The sequence below is a fragment of the Leopardus geoffroyi genome, chromosome B1, assembly GCF_018350155.1.
Source record: "Leopardus geoffroyi isolate Oge1 chromosome B1, O.geoffroyi_Oge1_pat1.0, whole genome shotgun sequence".
Taxonomy (NCBI): Eukaryota; Metazoa; Chordata; class Mammalia; order Carnivora; family Felidae; genus Leopardus; species Leopardus geoffroyi.
In genome coordinates, this window is record NC_059327.1 from 43,847,120 (window position 1) to 43,864,697 (window position 17,578).

At 41.7% G+C, this 17,578-nt stretch overlaps 2 pseudogenes; both read right to left on the reverse strand.

Moving 5' to 3' along the window:
- Positions 1–14,024: 14,024 nt before the first annotated feature.
- Positions 14,025–15,357, reverse strand: LOC123596345 (annotated as a pseudogene).
- A 683-nt stretch (positions 15,358–16,040) lies between these two features.
- On the reverse strand, positions 16,041–16,251 carry LOC123596347 (annotated as a pseudogene).
- Between the last annotated feature and the right edge of the window lie 1,327 nt (positions 16,252–17,578).

Genomic DNA, 17,578 nt, shown 5'->3' on the forward strand with positions numbered 1-17,578 from the left:
TGACTCAGACCAGCTATTCCACGCCTCTGCTGCTTCCTTGGTAAAATTAAATTTCAGTCTCGTGGAGATAGTGCACTTAGCATAGTGCCTCACATGGTGAGCTCTCCATACGTGTCAGCAACGAGGGTGGCAATGGTGAAGTATCAGGTGGGAATCTTTCCCTGGTGGTGTTCCATCTAGAAGGGGAGGTAACACAGCAATTCAGAGTAGAAACTGAAGTCAGGAAGGCATGAGGAAGAACGCTGGGGTGAGGAAGAAACTCCCTCTCCTTGGGGTATTGAGGGAAGCCTTTGAGAGGAAAGTGGCGCTTAACAGAACTTTTGAGGGTGGGAGCTAGATGTGCCCTGTGGCACGTGTCCCTGAGGGACAACATTCCCTGTGGAGGAAACACCATAAGTAAAAAGTCCGGAAACAGGCAAGTTGGTGGCTCATTCAGGGAAGGGATTGGTGCACTAGATTGCACCCCCCTTGCCTCCTCAAGGACATCCCTCCAGGAATTTCCCCTTCCTCTCCTGTTCATCAATGTTTCTCCTTTACCGTGTCATTCCTGTCAACGTATCAACATACTATTATTTCACCTATCTTGAAACAGATAAACCTCCTTGACCCCACTTCTCTGCTCCTCTTTGGAGCAAAGTTCCTAGAAGGCTAGGTGCACTCACTGTCCCCAATTCTCCTCTCAGCCCCTCTCAACCAATTCATTCAGGCTCCCATCTCTACGGTCCCACTGACACTATTCTTGCCAAGGTCACCAATGACCCTCACATGGTCCAATCCAATGCTTATCTTTCTTGATCCTCTAGAGCATTTGACATAGTCACCCCCTTTACCCCGAGGTACTTTCTTTACTTGGCTTCCAGATACCACCCTCTCCTCGTTTTCCTCTTACCTCATGAGATACCCCTTATCATCAGGCTTTTTGACTTCCTCCCCAGCTCCCTGACCTCCCTCTATTGACATACCCTAGGGCTCTGACTTGGACCTCCTCCCCTTTTTTTTTTTTTTTTTAAGCTAGTGTTTGTTTATTGTAACATTGAAAATATTTTAACTATGGTAAAATATATATAGCATAAACCTTGCCATCTTAATCATTTTTAAGTGAAGAGTTAAGTACATTTACACCCACATTGTTATGTAGGCAGTCTCCAGGACTCTCTTCATCTTGCAAATCTGAAACTCTATACCCCTTAAACAACATCCCCATTCCCATCTCTGCCCCTGGCAACCCGCCATTCCATCTTCTGTCTCTCTGGATTGGACTACTTTAGGTGCTTCATATAAGTGGAATTGTACAGTATTTGTCTTTTTATGACTGGCTGATTTCACTTCACATAATGTCCTGTAGGTTCACCCATGTTGTAGCATGTGACAGATCTCCTTCCCTTTTTAGGCTGAATAATATTCCACTGTATGTGTTTTCCACATGTTATTTATCCATTCATTCATTTATGGCCCCTTGAGTTGTTTCTGCCTCTTGACTATTGGAAATAATGCTACTGTGAACATGGGTGTGCGAGTATCTCTTCCAGACCCTGCTTTCAATTCTTTTGGGTATATAGCCAGAAGTGGGCTCGCTGATCATATGGTGGACCTCTTCATTTTCTCTCTATACCACCGTGATCTCATCCAGTCTCATGACTTGAAATATGTTTACTGATAGCTTCCAAATTTACCTTTCCCCTGAACTCTTGACTTACATATCCAACAGTGTACTTATCTCCCCATCTGGATATCCAGTAGGCATGGAGAACTTATTTCCCCAAACTGAACTTATAATTCTCCCCGTCCCAAACCTGACCTTCTACCAGTCTTCGCCATCTCATTTAACGGCAACTCCATCTTTCCATCTAGTCCATCAAAAAACTTGGAATCTTCTTGAGTCCTCACCTACCCACCCACCCACCCCTCACATATCACATCCTATTGGCTCTCCTTCAGAATAAATTCGAATTCTGACCACTTCCCATTACCTCAACTGCTACTTTCATGGTCCAGGCGATCATCTCTCACCTGGATTGCTGCAATTCCCTGCTAACAGGTCTCCCTTCTCCCATACTTGCCCCTCTTCTAAGTATATTCTCCAGGCAACAACCAAAATGACCTTTTTAAAGATTTTTTAGTCAGATTACATCCCTCCTTATCCTTCAAGCCTTCCAATGGCTTCCCACCTCCCTCAGGGAAATGCCAAAGGGCTTTACTGACCAACAAATTCAAAAGGAGCTCCCATTAGCTCTGTGAGCTCGTGTCTTACTAGCCTCCCCTTAGGTATTAGGTACCTATGACTGCATAACAAATTACCCCCAAACTTACTGGCTTAAAAAAGGAAACCTATTATCTCTCAGTTTCCTGTCAGGATGCAGGATGTGGCATAGGTGCGTCTGAAGGCTCTAGGTCTCTCACGGGTTTACAGTCAAGGTGTTGCCTGGAACTGTGGTCATCTCAAGGCTCAAGTGCGGGGCGAATCCACTTCCAAGCTCACTCACCTAGTTGGCAGGACTCAGTTCCTTGTGGGCTATGGGACTGAGAGCCTCAGCCGCTTACTGGCTGTTGGCTGAGGGCCTCCCTCTCTTCTGTGTCCCGTGGGCCTCTCCACAAGGCAGTTCGCAACACGGCAGGTGGCTTCCATCAGAACAAGCAAATGAGACAACAAGAGGAAGCACACAGTCTTTTGGTAACCTGTTCCTGGAAATGACACCCCGTCTTTTTTGTGTATTATATTTGTTGGAAGCAAATCACTAGGTCCAGCCCACACTCAAGGGTGGTGGATTATACAAAACATGAATCCCAGGAGGCAGAGGTCACTGGAAGCCACCGTGAAAGCTGCCTGCCACACCCTGCTTCATCTGCACCGGCCTCCTTGTTCTTCCACACAGGAGGCAGGCCTTTGTCCCAGTTGGTCCTTGGCCTGGAATGCACTTCCCACACGGCTCGCTCACCTCCCTCAAGTCTTCACTCAAATGTCACCTCCTCCCTGAGGCTTTGTCTTACTGCCTAATTTAAAATTGCAGTTCTCCACAGTCCCTATTCCCTCTCCCTGCTTTATTTTTCTCCACAGCACTTAGCATCTTCTAACACCCTCTATTTTCCTGTCTGTTCGTCTGTCTCCATTAGAATACAGGCTCCTGAGGGCAGGGATTTTTGTCCATTTGTTTCACTGTCACACCCCCAGTACCTAGAGCAATGTCTGGTACATAGTAGGTGCTCAGTAAACGAATGGATCCTACAGGCCTACAATTTTCAACTTTCCCAGCATGTAGCCCTTTCTTCAAAAAATATTGTAGGAGACTCCAGTATACCAGACATAGAAAAGCAAGGTGGCTCAGCTGGAAGTAGGCAGTAGGGACAGCACCAGTCCATCTGTACCCCTTCCCCTGCCCCCAGCCCATGCTGTTATTCCCTTTTGGTGGTATTGAGAGGGCTCACAGACCCCCAGGCTTCTCTCTCAGGGCTGTGAGAAGTTCTGTTCAAAGCTAAGAAGGAAAGAGCTCACTGCTTCAGCCCCTTGTGTGGTTCCTGGGCCCTGCTGGGAACCAGCCTGGTGTTTTAAGCCATAGGAAAGGAGCCCTACCTGTTCCTACCACAGCCACCAGTGACCTCTGAGTGTGGACCTACCTCTCTCTGATTCCAAACTTCGTTCTATTTCTGGCCTCTGAAAAGTGAGAAAACATTCAGAGACTCCCAGAGAGTCATTGTTGGAAAAGACCTTAGGTACGACTTAATACAACTTTCTGTCCTATGGTTTCCAATCATCAATTCATTCAATAAACGTTGAGTACCTGCCAAGTACATGCCAGACACTGTATATAGACAAACAAAATAGAGTCCCTATCTTCCAGTGGCACATGGGGAGATAGTGAATACCGAGACACCCATCTCAAAATTCCCTCTGCCTGAACACCTCCAGAACTCACCTCCTCCCAATGACACCGGCAACAGAACTGTTCTTTTTCTTGAGCCCTAACTCTGTTTTCTTATAACTCCCACTTTTGGCCTTAATTTTCTCCTCTGGCTCCACACTGAGTAAATCTATCTGTCTACCAAATGATAGCTTTTAAGTACTGGAAAACAGCAATCAGATCCCACAGAGAGCTCTCCGAGACTTGCGGCCACTTTGGGGGGACTATGTTTTGTGGTTGCCCCTAAGGAGTTGGGATTTTGGAGCCAGGCGGTGTTCCTGATCACGTAGCAAGGCCCTGGTGCTGGGAACTCCCTTTCAGAGTCGCTGCCCACACCGCCCCACCCCGGCAGGAGGGAATTCCAAAGCGCTTGCTCTGGAGGGGTGAAGGGTGAAAAGCAATGTCAAGGCCCGGGCTTGGGTTTTCTGCTTCTGCCAAGCTCCCCTTCCTAGAGGGGCATCTTGTCCTCCAGATGCGGCATTTTGACCTGCTCATTTGATTTTGAAGCAGCCAAACCCCCGAACCGCACCGCCCCCCTTCTCTGTGGTGAGAGGGACACAATAAGGAAGGAACCAGTGACTCGGGAAAACTAGCTGCAGCTGGGGGAGGCAGCAGCAAGGAATTAAACCTTTTTTTTTTTTTTTTTTTTTTTTTTTTTTTTTGAGTGTCCTTTGTTTCAACAAAGTGTAGTTTTCCAAGTAATTGTTTGCCTGATGCAATAGGGCCTGCTGGGCCCTGGGGTGTAAATCTTCCCGACAACGGGTCAGTTTTCTGCTTTTTCCTGCAAGGCCCAAGCCTCGAAATTTCTGTGGGCCAGCCGTACAGGTCTTGAATTCATTAGTTTGGGCCCCTTGGCTGAGTCGTCTCCAGCACCTCTGCCAGAGCTGTGGGCTGCTTGGCACAGTCCTGGAGGCCAGACTTGCCCAGGAGAGAAGAGGGAGGTCAGGGGGGGAGGCGGGAGGAAAAGGAGAGGGAGCTGGGAGTGTGAATGGGTGGCAGGGAGGGGAGGGAAAGGAAAGGAATAGAAGAGAGGAAATGTGAGAGAACCTTAACTATTTGCTGGCTAGCTGTAAAGCCTCAGAAGAAAGAGAAGAAGCTTCAGGATATAGTCTCAGTCTCAGAAAAAGGGCCAGGATATGGGAGTGACATGTGGAATCTACCCGCACAGCTGTACAAGGGAGCATGTTCCTGAAGAAGTATCTAGATTCCTGGCTGCAGAGAGAGGAGGGGGAATAAAAGGCCCATTGCATTGCCCTGCCTTTTTCCCCTTTCTCTCTCTTTTTCTCCCCATGCACTTATTTCCATTTAAAATACAAAAGCATAGGGGCAACTGGGTGGCTCAGGTGGTTAAGCATCCAAATTTGGCTCAGGTCATGATCTCATGGTTCATGAGTTCGAGCCCTGAGTTGGGCTCTGTGCTGACACCTCAGAGCCTGGAGACTGCTTTGGATTCTGCCTCTCTCTCTCTCTCTCTCTTTCTCTCTGCCCCATCCCCACTTGTGCTTTCTCTCAAAAATAAACATTCAAAAAGTAATAATAAATAAAATATAAAGACATAAATAAAAAACATTTTCCTTCTTCCTTTTCCATCTTTCTACTTCCTTCGTTCTTCACCCTCCTCAATTCCCTGCACAGCTCAAATCCCATCTTAACCCCTCTTCTTTGACACAAGTACCCGAATAAATGTGACTCTTCACGGCCCCCAAACACTGTCATTTTCTTAGTACCACCTAAATCTCCTTCCTCATAAGTCTCCTGATTAAATGAGGTAGAGTGTTGGCATCCTTAGGGACATCTAGGCATCTTCAATGAACAAAGAAGACTGAAGGTCTGTCCTTCAAAGTCCAGTCGAATGTCAGCCTGTTGTGGGCAGGAATACATCCAGAATTTGTATTAAGCACCTACCACGTAGCATCACCCAGATTCTGCCAATCAATCCACATCTACCCCCCACTGACTTCCAATAAAGAAGGGCCATTCTGGTTACTCCATGACCCTAAGTAAAAGCTTTGGGCAGAACTATCCAGTAGAACTATCCAGAAGTATCCAGGCTCTAAAACCTAGTACCTTAACCATCTCTTGCCTGCCTAGTAAAACATGCCCTTGGAAAACATCTTTAAACTCCACCATTTGTACTTCTGTGTGAGTTTAAAACCCTGTGTTAAGTCAACCTAGAGATACTTGCCTTTTCGTTTTCCCTCATTGCAGGAATAAAGGCTTTAAAATGATTGCAGGCAACACCCACCCAGGGAAAGGTGTTTAAGGGGGCAAAGTGCTCTTTCTATGTTCCTGATAAAGACTGTGTATTGCTTTCCCTCTGAGGCCAGCGTAGAGCCCAATCCCCTGAAGCCAAATTAAGAGGCTTGTGATCCACACTTCTGGGACAGAGAAAGAGCTACAAAATGCCATCGGTGTTGAGTGAGAGCACTTGTGAAAGCTCCCCTCCTTCTCCTACCCCCTCCCCCCCCCCAAAAAAAAAAAAAAGATCTGGAGAAACAGAACTCCGTGTACTCATTACAATTCGGTTAACCTAGACACGTTCCTGCCCAGACATAGAACCCTGGGCTGGAGCTTCTAGGAGCCCTGTGATTGTGGGGTTCTCTGTGGGTCCAACCCAGGGTTTCTACTGGTGCTGGAAACAACAAGAAGCCCCACCCCTTCACTCTAGGGCTCTGATCTGGAGGGCAGCCCTGCGTGGTGTGTGGTTAGCACAGCAGGAGGACATTTGTCTTGGTCTCTGATGTGCATCTCGCCTGAAAGTTCTTTGCGGAATGATGTTATCGTACCAGCATCATCATCAAATGGCATTCCCCCCCAGCCCCCGAAGGGTCCAGATGTGCAGGACACTGTGTTAGGCCAATGAAGCTGGCTTATTCTGCAGCATCTAAAGCTTTGTCTCCAGCACAAGGGCTGTTGCTTATTATGTGCTCATACCCTTGTGTTCTACACCCAGCCTCTCGTCCTGCGCCAATCTAGGGGAAGCAAACTTCTCTTCTCCAAAAAGCTGCAGAGGTCTTTGGGGATCTGTGGAGGCTAAGCCAGAGCCCTTATTTGCTTTGGTTGGTGGTCCCTGCCACAGAGCTAATGAGCTGCAAATACTCCCCTTTCAAAAGGAAGGGCTGAGCCTTTGAAGCCTGCAAGGACCCGCCCCCGAATTCCACAGCTGCAGGCAGCACTTCCCAGCAGGGCCCTGGAGAGTGTGTCCCACCAGCCTCCCCTCCCGGGGCACACCCAGCCTGGGCCTCCCTGTCGGAAAAGGGGAACAGTTTTGCTTCGCATCCTGCGTTCTGGGCATGACACAAAGAGCAGAAATAAGCACCGTACGTGTGTCATCTTCTCTGTGTCTCTCAAAGACCTTAAAGATACAGGAACTGGGGCACAGAAAGGCTTTATCATTTTTCCAAAGTCACATAGCAAGTAGGTGGCAAATCCAGGACTTGACCCTAAGTCTAGCTGACTTTCAACACCGTACATTTCAACATAAGGTAAATTGGTTTTATTTCTATAAAACCCTGGAAATAAGCCTTGATCTACATATGTCTGGGACCCATGTGCTTAGGACCAGATAGGAATTGGTCTCCGTCCAAAAGAAATCATGCTTTCGGGCCAATGATCATCTCTGAGAGAACATGGGAAAAAATTCTCTCATTTAGGTCTCTTCTTCCCCCACCTTCAGCCAGGCATCTGTCGGTGGGAAGATTTCTGAGTATACACACTGTCAACTTCTAGTGAAATTAGGAACAATAAGGACAGTGGGTGGCATCTTGGCAGCCAGATAGAATTTCTGCTTCCTAATGATTTCTGAGAACCAGCTGCAGGTCTCCTGTTTGGTCCCTGCACAAGCGCAGCCAGTGTTAGACCAGAAGGCAGGCAGGCAATTCAGCAGAAGTGAAGAAAAGCGGGTTGTAGAAGCCGATTGAGAGCAACAGTAACCTAACAAGACAAGACTGTATTAAATATGTACCTAATGCTCAAAGTTCACAGCAGTGTGTGAGCTTCGGTGTGAGAGTGTGTGTGTGTGTGTGTGTGTGTGTGTGTGTGTGTGTTCGGCAGGGGGGTTGGGGAAGGGGAGAGCCTGAGAAATAGAAGACCCTCAAGGCTTTTGCAAATTGGTTGAGGAGAAAAGACCAATATTTTATATAAAATAACAGCCAAAAGGGTTTGTGTTACACTGCACGTAAGGGCTAAATTATTCAGAACAGACCATAACTGCAGTGGGAGAGCCAGATCGGTGGGCTTAGAATAGTAAGAAGTGGCTTCATGGGGTTCAAGGAAAACTTTAGCTGGCCCTTGAAGGCTGAGGAAGATGCAATCAGGTGCTGAGGAAGAGAGGGCATCCCTGCTGAGGAGCATACATATGAAGACTGTAAATAAAAACTCAAATCAAGTCTGCTTGTACTTTAAATCACAAGCTGTTAGGGCTCAAGGGGTCTTTACAGGTCATGTAGTTAAGCCCTTCCCTTTGCAGACAAAAAACCAGAGGCCTAGAGAAATCAAGTTGCAGTGGATGAACCGCTTAACCTCCTTGGGCTTAGTGGATATTGGTCTCCATGGAAGTGGGATTGCTTTGTAGACAAGATCTCAGTTAACCCAATAATAACATCCTTGGGAACCAGCCAGAGATGGAGATGGTGGCCAGAGCAGTGGTGGTGATTTGATCCTTCATATCATAGCGAGCTAGAAAATAAGCAGGTCCCCCAAGTCTGCTCTGTCAGACTCTCCAGCTACAAAGCAATTGGAAAAGGGTGCTGTTTGAAAGGTGGGGGCAAAGGAGACACCTCAGCCTCCCAACAGGCCTCCTGGCCTCCACTCTTGTTCCTTTCAATCTGTTCAGCACACTGCAACCAGGTATAATTTTATACAATGAAATTCATCCATTTTAAGTGTAAAATTTGATGAAAATGTAGTAACCGGATATAGTCCTGTAAACACAACCACACTCGGGATACAGATGTTTCCGTCACCCTGAAGACTTTTCTCATGCAACCATCGCTGTCAATGCCCTCCCCCCTGACACTCGCGATCTGTTTTCTGTCACTGCAGTTTTGCCTTTTCTAGAATTTCATATAAATGGAACAGGGCAGCATCAGTCTTTTGTTTTGACTTCTTTCACTAAGCACGATGTTTTTGAGATTCATTCATGTTGCTTGTATTCATGTTTCATTCCTTTTTATTGGCGAGTAGCATATCTGTTTATCCACTCAGCAGTAGATGGACATTTGATTTCTTTTCCATTTTTAATTATTTTGAATAAAGCTTCTATGAACATTCAGGTACAAGTCTTTGTGTGGACATGTGTTTTCATTTCTCTTGGGTAAATATCTGGGAGTGGGATTGACAGGTCACAGGGTAGGTATATGTTTAATGTAAGATACTACCAAACTATTTTCTAAAGTGGCTATACAATTTTGCATTCCGTCTAACACTGGGGAAGAGTTATACTTGCTCCATATCCTTGCCAACACTTGGTTTTAGCAGTCTTTTGAACTTGACCTATTTTAGTGGGTGTGCAGGAATATCTCATAGGGGCTTACCATAGCATCTACGTCATAACTAGTGATGCATCTTTTCATATATTTGCTGGCCATTCTTATATCTTCTTTTGAAAAGTATGTGTTCAAACTGCCCATTTTTTACTGGTTGCTTGTCTTCTTATTGAGTTGTAAGAGCTCTCTATATCCTGAGTACAAATCCTAATCATAAGTGTGCTTTGCAAATATTTTTTCTCAGTCAGTGACCTGCTTTTTGTTTTCTTACTTGTGTTTTTTGAAAGGCAAAAATTTTTATTTAATTTTTTAAAGATTTTATTTTTAAGTGACCTCTACACCCAACGTGGGACTCAAACTCACAACCCCAAGATCAAGAGTGGCATGCTCTACCGACTGAGCCAGCCAGGTACCCCAAAAGGTTTTTAATTTTAGTGAAGTTAATTTTATCAACTGATGTGTACTTTCTGGATTTTTATGAAATATTTGCTTAACCTAATGTAGTGAAGATCTCCTTTTATGCTTTCTTCTAGTTGTCATTTCATGTTTAACGCTATGATTCATTTTGAGTTAATATTTCTGAATAGTTTAAGGTAAGGAACAAGATTTAGTTTTTTAAATACACATATTCAGTGGTCCCAGAGCCATGTGTTGAAAAGACTATTTTTTTTCCAAGTGCCTTGCCTTGGCACCTTTGTCAAAAATCAATTGATGATCCTTAGGAAAGTGCAACTATTCTTTATGATACTTCATGTTGGATATCTTCCACACATATGTCAAAACCTATAGAATGTATACAACCAAGAGTAAAACCTAATGTAAGCTATGGGTTTTGGATGACAATGATGATCAATATAGGATCATCAGTTATAAGAAATGTACCACTCTGGTGAGGGATGTTGATAGTAGGTTAGGCTGCATGTCTGTCAGAGTAGGACATATATGGGAACTTTTCGTACTATCCGCTCACTTATGCTATGAACCCAAAACCACTCTAATAAATAAAGTCCGTTTTTTAAAAAGAGAAAAAAATAGCCTTTTTAGTCTTTTTTTAAAAACAAATCAATTCACTATCTAAATGTAGATCTACTTCTGACTCTCTAGTCTGTTCCATTGATTTATCTATATTTATTTCAATACCGTACATCTTGATCACTGTAAGTTATGACAAGTTTAAAAATCAGATAATGAAAGTGATCCAATTTTCCCTTCTTTTTCAAAATTATTTTGGCTCTTCTATGTATTTTGTCTTTTTCATATAAATTTTAGCATCAGCATGTCAATTTCTTCAAAAATGCTTTCTAGGATTTTCATTAAGATTGCAGTGAGTCTTTAGGTCAATTTGGGGAAAATTGCCATCTTAATCATACTGAATGTTCCAATCCATTAACATGGAATCCATTTAATTAAGTCTTCCTTTGCAATGTTTTCTAGATTTCAATGTGCAGATCTTGCACATCTTTTGTTAAATCTATTCCTAAGTATTTTTTATGCTACTGCAAATGGAGATTTTAAAAAATTATTTTCTAAATGTTCATTGTTAGTGTATAAAAATAAGAGTAATTTCTGTTTATTGACCTTATATCCTGAGATCTTGCTGAATTCATTTATTAGTTCCAGTAGCTTTTTAGTAGAATCTTTGGAATTTTCCTCACGTGCAATTATGTTATCTGCAGATAAAGGCAGTTTTACTTCTTCTTGTCCAATATTTATGCATTTTATTTCTTTTTATTGGCATATTTTACACTGGCTATAACCTCTGATACAATGCTGAATACAAATGGTGAGAGAAGATATTTTTGCCTTGTTCCTAATCTAAGGGAGAAATCACTGGGCCTTTCACCTTAGAGTAAAATGTAGGTTTTTAGAAGATCCCTTTAATTCGGTTGAGAAAGTTCCCTTCTATTCCTAATTTGCTGAGGTTTTTTTTTTTTTTTTTTGATGTATCTAATGTGACAAAAGTTTTTCTGCATCTGTTGAAATGATCATATTGTTTTCCTCCTTTATTCTGTTAATTTGTTGAGTTATATTGATTTTGAAATGTTAAGCCAATCTCACATTCCTGGAATAAATCTCATTTGGTCATGATATATTACCTTTTTTATATGTCACTGGTTTCTATTTGCTAATATTTTATTAAGGATTTTTTAATAAGGATTTTTATGTCTCTGTTCATGAGGGATACTCCTCTGTCATTCTCTCTCTCTTTCTCTCTCTCTCTCTCTCTCTTTGTAATGTCTTTATCAGGTTTTGGAATCAGAGTTATACCAGCCTCATAAAATAAATTAGGAAGTGTTCCCTCCTCCTCTATTTTCTTAAAGAATTTTTGTGAGGCTAGTATTATTTTTTTCCCTTAAACATTTAATAGAATTCACTAGTGAAGCCATCTGGACCTGAAGCTATCTTTGTGGATGAAGTTTTAACTATGAATTCAATTTCTTTATTTTATATAAGCCTATTAAAGTTTTCTACTTCTTTTCAAATCAGTTTTGGCAATTTTGGTCTTTCAAGGAATGTGTCCTTTTCATCTAGGTATCACATCTATGGGTATAAAGTTGTCCACAATATTCCCTTATTATTCTTTTCATGACTGTAGGGTCTATAGTAATGTTTTCTCTTTCATTCCTCATATTATTAATTTGTGTCTTGTCTTTTTTTGTCTTGATCAGTCTGATGAGAGCCCTACAACTTTTATTGATCATTTCAATGAACCAGCTTTTTCATTTTTCTTTTCTTGATTATTTGTTCACTTTATATTTCATTGAGTTCTGGTCTTTATTATTTTCTCCCTTCTATTGACACTGGGTTTAGTTTCTCCTTTTCTTTCTTTTTTTTTTTTTTTTAATTTTTTTTTTCAACGTTTATTTATTTTTGGGACAGAGAGAGACAAAGCATGAACGGGGGAGGGGCAGAGAGAGAGGGAGACACAGAATTGGAAACAGGCTCCAGGCTCTGAGCCATCAGCCCATAGCCTGACGCGGGGCTCGAACTCACGGACCGCGAGATCGTGACCTGGTTGAAGTCGAACGCTTAACCGACTGCGCCACCCAGGCGCCCCTAGTTTCTCCTTTTCTAACATCTAAAGTGATAAACTCAGGTAATTGATTTTAAGATTTTTTTTTCTTTTCTGATGTAAGTATTAAACCTATAAATTTCCCTCTATGTATTGTTCTAGGTCCATCCCATAATTAAAATTTTTTTTTAATGTTTATTTATTTTTGACAGAGAGAAAGAGAGAGAGCACAAGTGGGGGAGGGCAGAGAGAGAGGGAGACACAGAATCGGAAGCAGGCTCCAGGCTCTGAGCTGTCAGCACAAAGCCTGATGAAGCACTTGAACTCACGAACCATGAGATCATGGCTTGAGCTGAAGTCAGATGATTAACGGACTGAGCCACTCAGCCACCCTACCCCTTAATTTTTTAAATAGATTTTAAATTTTAGAATATTATCAGATTTACAGAAAAGTTGCAAAGATGGCACAGAGTTTCCATATACCCCTCACCCTTTTCCCCTATTGTTGATACTTTACATTGCTGTCATGTATACAATTACATGTCATAATTAAGGTATCAACATTAGTATATTACTATTAACTGAATCAACACTTTTTTTGGACTTCACAAGATTTTCCCTAATGTCCTTTTTATTTTCCAGAATCCCATCCAGGATATTCCATTGCATTTAGTCGTTAGGTCTCTTTAGTGCCTTGTTGGGCTGTGACAGTTTCTCAGATTCTTGTTTTTGATGACCTTGACTGTTTTAAGGAATACTTGTAAGGTATTTTATAGACTATCTCTCTCAGTTTGTCATTCTCATGGTTAGACTGATGTTACAGGTTCGGGGGAGGAAGACTATGAAAGTGAAGTGCCATTCTCATCGCATCATATCAAGGGCATGTATCAGTATGGCTTATCAATGACAGTGTTAATCTTTATCATTTGTCTGAGGTGGTGTTTGTCAGCTTTCTCCACTGTAAAGTTATTCCCCTCCCCCCCATCCCTTTCCATACTTTACTCTTTAGAAGCAAATCATGAAGTACAGCTTGTACTCAAGGGGCTGGGGAGTAGCATTCACATAATCTATTTAGAATTCCTCTGTAACCAAGACTTGTCTGTTCTCCCATATTTATATATTCAGTCATTTATTTATATCAATATACATTCATGGATATTTATTTTATATTTTGAACAATAATACAATGCTTCATTATTGGTTTTGTAGCTCAAATTGTACCAGCTTTGGTCATGGGAGCTTTTTTAGGTTGCTCCTGTATCCCTTGAACATGCCCCTATCCTTTTGATTTTTGAGCATTCCCTTACTCTCTGGCACAAGATGATCCAGGTGCATCTTGTATATTCCCTGTTCCAGTCCTACAATCAGCACTGCTTTAGCTACATCCCACAAATGCTAATGTGTTATGTTTTCACTGTCATTTAATTCAGAATATCTTCTAATTTCCATTATTACTTCTTCTTTAATTGATGGATTATTTAGAAGTATGGTACTCAGTTGCTAAATACATGGAGTTTTCCTAATTATCTTATTGATTTCTAATTTAATTCCACCATAATCAGAGAACATAGTCTATGTGATGTCAATCTGATTTGGGTTTGTTTTTTTTTTTGGGGGGGGGTGGTTGTTGTTGTTAAATGATCCTCTATTAAAATATTTTTCCTTTGTAGTTCTTAACTAGCTGGGCATTCCACTACACCACTACTGATGTCATCTGTGATGTCATGAGGGTGGCGGCCATCAGCATTGCAGCTCAAAGACTAGGCAGTCCTCAGGATCTCTTTAATGGTTTCAGAGAGTTCTCTAGCTAAAGATTGGTGCCACATCTGTTGGGCAATGTTGACAATCTCATCAAAAGTGGTATTTCTAGGGGTGCCTGGGTGGCGCAGTCGGTTAAGCGTCCGACTTCAGCCAGGTCACGATCTCGCCGTCCGTGAGTTCGAGCCCCGCGTCGGGCTCTGGGATGATGGCTCAGAGCCTGGAGCCTGTTTCCGATTCTGTGTCTCCCTCTCTCTCTGCCCCTCCCCCGTTCATGCTCTGTCTCTCTCTGTTCCAAAAATAAATAAACGTTGAAAAAAAAATTTAAAAAAAAAAGTGGTATTTCTACTGTGCTTGATGTTTTTCTGCTTCTTTCTGTTTCTTGGCAGTTTCTTGAGAGCTTTGATAATCAGGGCAGAGGCAGAAAGTACCACTTCAATCTGGACCTGTCCTGTTCTGAATGGTCAGTTCCAATCACTGGTAACCTTGGTGATGTCATCACCAACCTTTCTTGGAGATAGACCCAGGGAGCCGATCTTGGGGGTCAGTGTAGATGTGGCATCGCTTCCCCACTGGTACACCTCACTTATACAACTTTAATCTCATTAGCGTCAAACTTAGGCTTGCATAGTGGAGGCAGCTGGTATTGGATGAACCTAGATTCCAGACGACCAAAGACAGTTGCAACTTTGCCTCCTCCCAGCCAAAAGCCAAAAAGCTATGATGTCAATCTTTTAAATTTAAGGCTTGCTTTATGGCCCAGCTTATGATGTATCCTGGTAAATACAACATGTGCCCTTGAAAAATAATGTATAATCTATAAATAGCAATTTTTATTCTATAACTAGCAATTCAGTGTAATACTCTACAAATAGCAATTCAAAGTGGTTAAGACTGTTGTTTAAATCTTCAGTGTTGTGCTGAATTTTTTAGTTTCATTTTATCAATTGCTGGGGAGAGGTGATAAAATCACCAACAACTGTGGAATTGTCTATTTCTCTTTTTAATTTCATCAATTTTGCTTCATATATCTTGAATCTTTGTTATTAGGCATATATACATTTACAAGTAAAGTCATGGTGAAATGACCATACTTAATCATTGTGAAATGTTTCTTTTTGACTCTAGTAATACTCTTTGTCTTGAATTCTCCTTTTTCTGATATTAATATAGACACTTAAGCTTTCCTATACTTACTGCTCATATTTACTTTCAACATATCTGTGTCTTAATATAATATAAAATTAAGTGTGTCTCTTGTAGACAACATATAGTTGGATCTTGTTTTCTTCAATATGATTATCTCTGCCTTTTAAATGGAGTGTTTTAATCCATTAGTATTTAATGTAATTATTGGTATGGTTGAATTTGGAGCTAACATTTAGATTTGTTTTTTATATTTTCCCCCTGGTTTTTGTTTTGTTTTCTTTTGTTCTACTGTTCCTCCATTCCTATTTTTTTATTGTTTCGACTTTTTTTTAAGATTTAATTTTAATTTTCCTATTGGCTTTTTAGCTTTTCTTCTTTGCATTATTTTTAGTGCTTGCCCTAGGAATTATAATACACATCCTTAATTTTTTTTTTTTACAAAATGCTTCCAGTAAACATGGCTCCATTTCACACAAATTACAAAAACCTCACAACTGTGTTGATCCATATTCCTTCATCCTATCTCAGCCTTTGTGTTGTAGTTGATATGTAGAAAGAGATTTCCTTTGGTATTTCTTACAGTACATGTTTGCTTATGGTTAATTCTCTTTCATCTGAAAATACCTTTACTTAACCTTGATTGCTTTTTTTAAAACAATATAAATGCTGTATTAACAAACACAGATCATCACTGTGGGCCAAGTGGTTGACCCAGACATGCAGGACACAGCCACAAGTTTAGCTCAGCCTCCAAGCCTCTTGCTCTGACTCCAGTAGGGTGAGCATGTCACCCTTGCACACAGGGCCTTTCACATCGAAGATGGTGGAGTGGTTCATGTCATCCAATGAACTCCGCACACACCTGCATGCACTGTCCCTGTGAGCTGGTCCTGCCCAGCACTTTGGTGATCCTGGCCAACTTGATGGACTGCACATAGTTTGTGTCCATGAGGGCTGCTTGGCAGCAGTCGCATGGAGAGCTAACCTTGATTCTTGTAGAATATTTTCACTGGAGTGAATTCTGGGTTGACAGTTTTTCCTTTCTGTACTTTAAAGATACTCTACTCTTGGGGGCGCCAGGGTGGCTCAGTCAGTTAAGCGACCGACTGGCCCAGGTCATGATCTTGCTGTTTCCAAGTTTGAGCCCAGTGCCTGACAGCTCAGAGCCTGGAGCCTGTTTCAGATTCTGTGTCTCCCTCTCTCTCTCTGCCCCACACCCACTTGAGCTCTGTCTCTCTCTCAAAACTAAATAAACATTTAAAAAAATTTAAAGATACTCTACTCTTCCAACTTCCTTGGTTTTTAATGGCAAATATGTCATTTTTCTTTTGCTGCCTTCAAGATTTACTCTTTATCTTTGACTTTTAACAGTTTGACTATTAAAGTCAAATTAATAGACACTATGGACTATTAAGTCCATTAATTTCTAATATTGTATTTTTCAGTACTAAAGTTTCCACTTACAGTTTTTTTTAAAGAATTTCTCTTTCTCTGCTGAGATTTCTTATCTTTTCATTCATCATGAGAATATTTTCTTTTACTTCATTGAGAATAATTATAATTGCCATTTTTAAATCCTTTTGTTCCACTTCCAATATCTGGGTCATCTCATCTTGGGGTCATTTTCAGATTTTCTTTCCTCTCAAGAATGTGTTCCACATTCATGACTTTTTGTATGTCAGATAAATTTGGGTTGTATCCTGGTCATTGTAAATGCTTATGGAATGTTATGGAAAATCTTGATTCTGGTTTTTTTTTTCCTTTGATAATAACCACTAACTCTGTTTCTTGGGTGGCGGGTCCTGTGTCTGTTCAAGTATTTTTTTTTCTCTAACCGAATCGCTATCAGTCTGTTCTGTAAATATATAGTTTGAAGAGCCATTAAGAGGTATGGGTTGTCAGAATTTGGGATTCTCTTTTTGGCTCTTTTCCTTCCATTATTCCTCCACTGTCTTCAGCAGCCACAATTTCTCTGGTTTCAATTTCCTGGTTTCTCACCCCAGAAAAATTCCAGCATTTCCACAAGTACCCTACCACCTCCAGCATCACATCACTGCACTTGGCCCCAGGGAAAAAGCCACAAAAATGAGAAATTATTTTGGAAAAACTCCCCTCCTCTGAGAGTGTATTTCCCTGAAGAGTCTGTCTGCTTCTGTTGACTCTCTATTGCCTCACATAGCAGCCTTTTTTTTTTTTTTTTTTCTTTTTGCTACTTGTCCAGATTTTTAGTTGATTTTTATAGAAGACTCAGTCTGGTAAGATCTTACTCTGTCTTA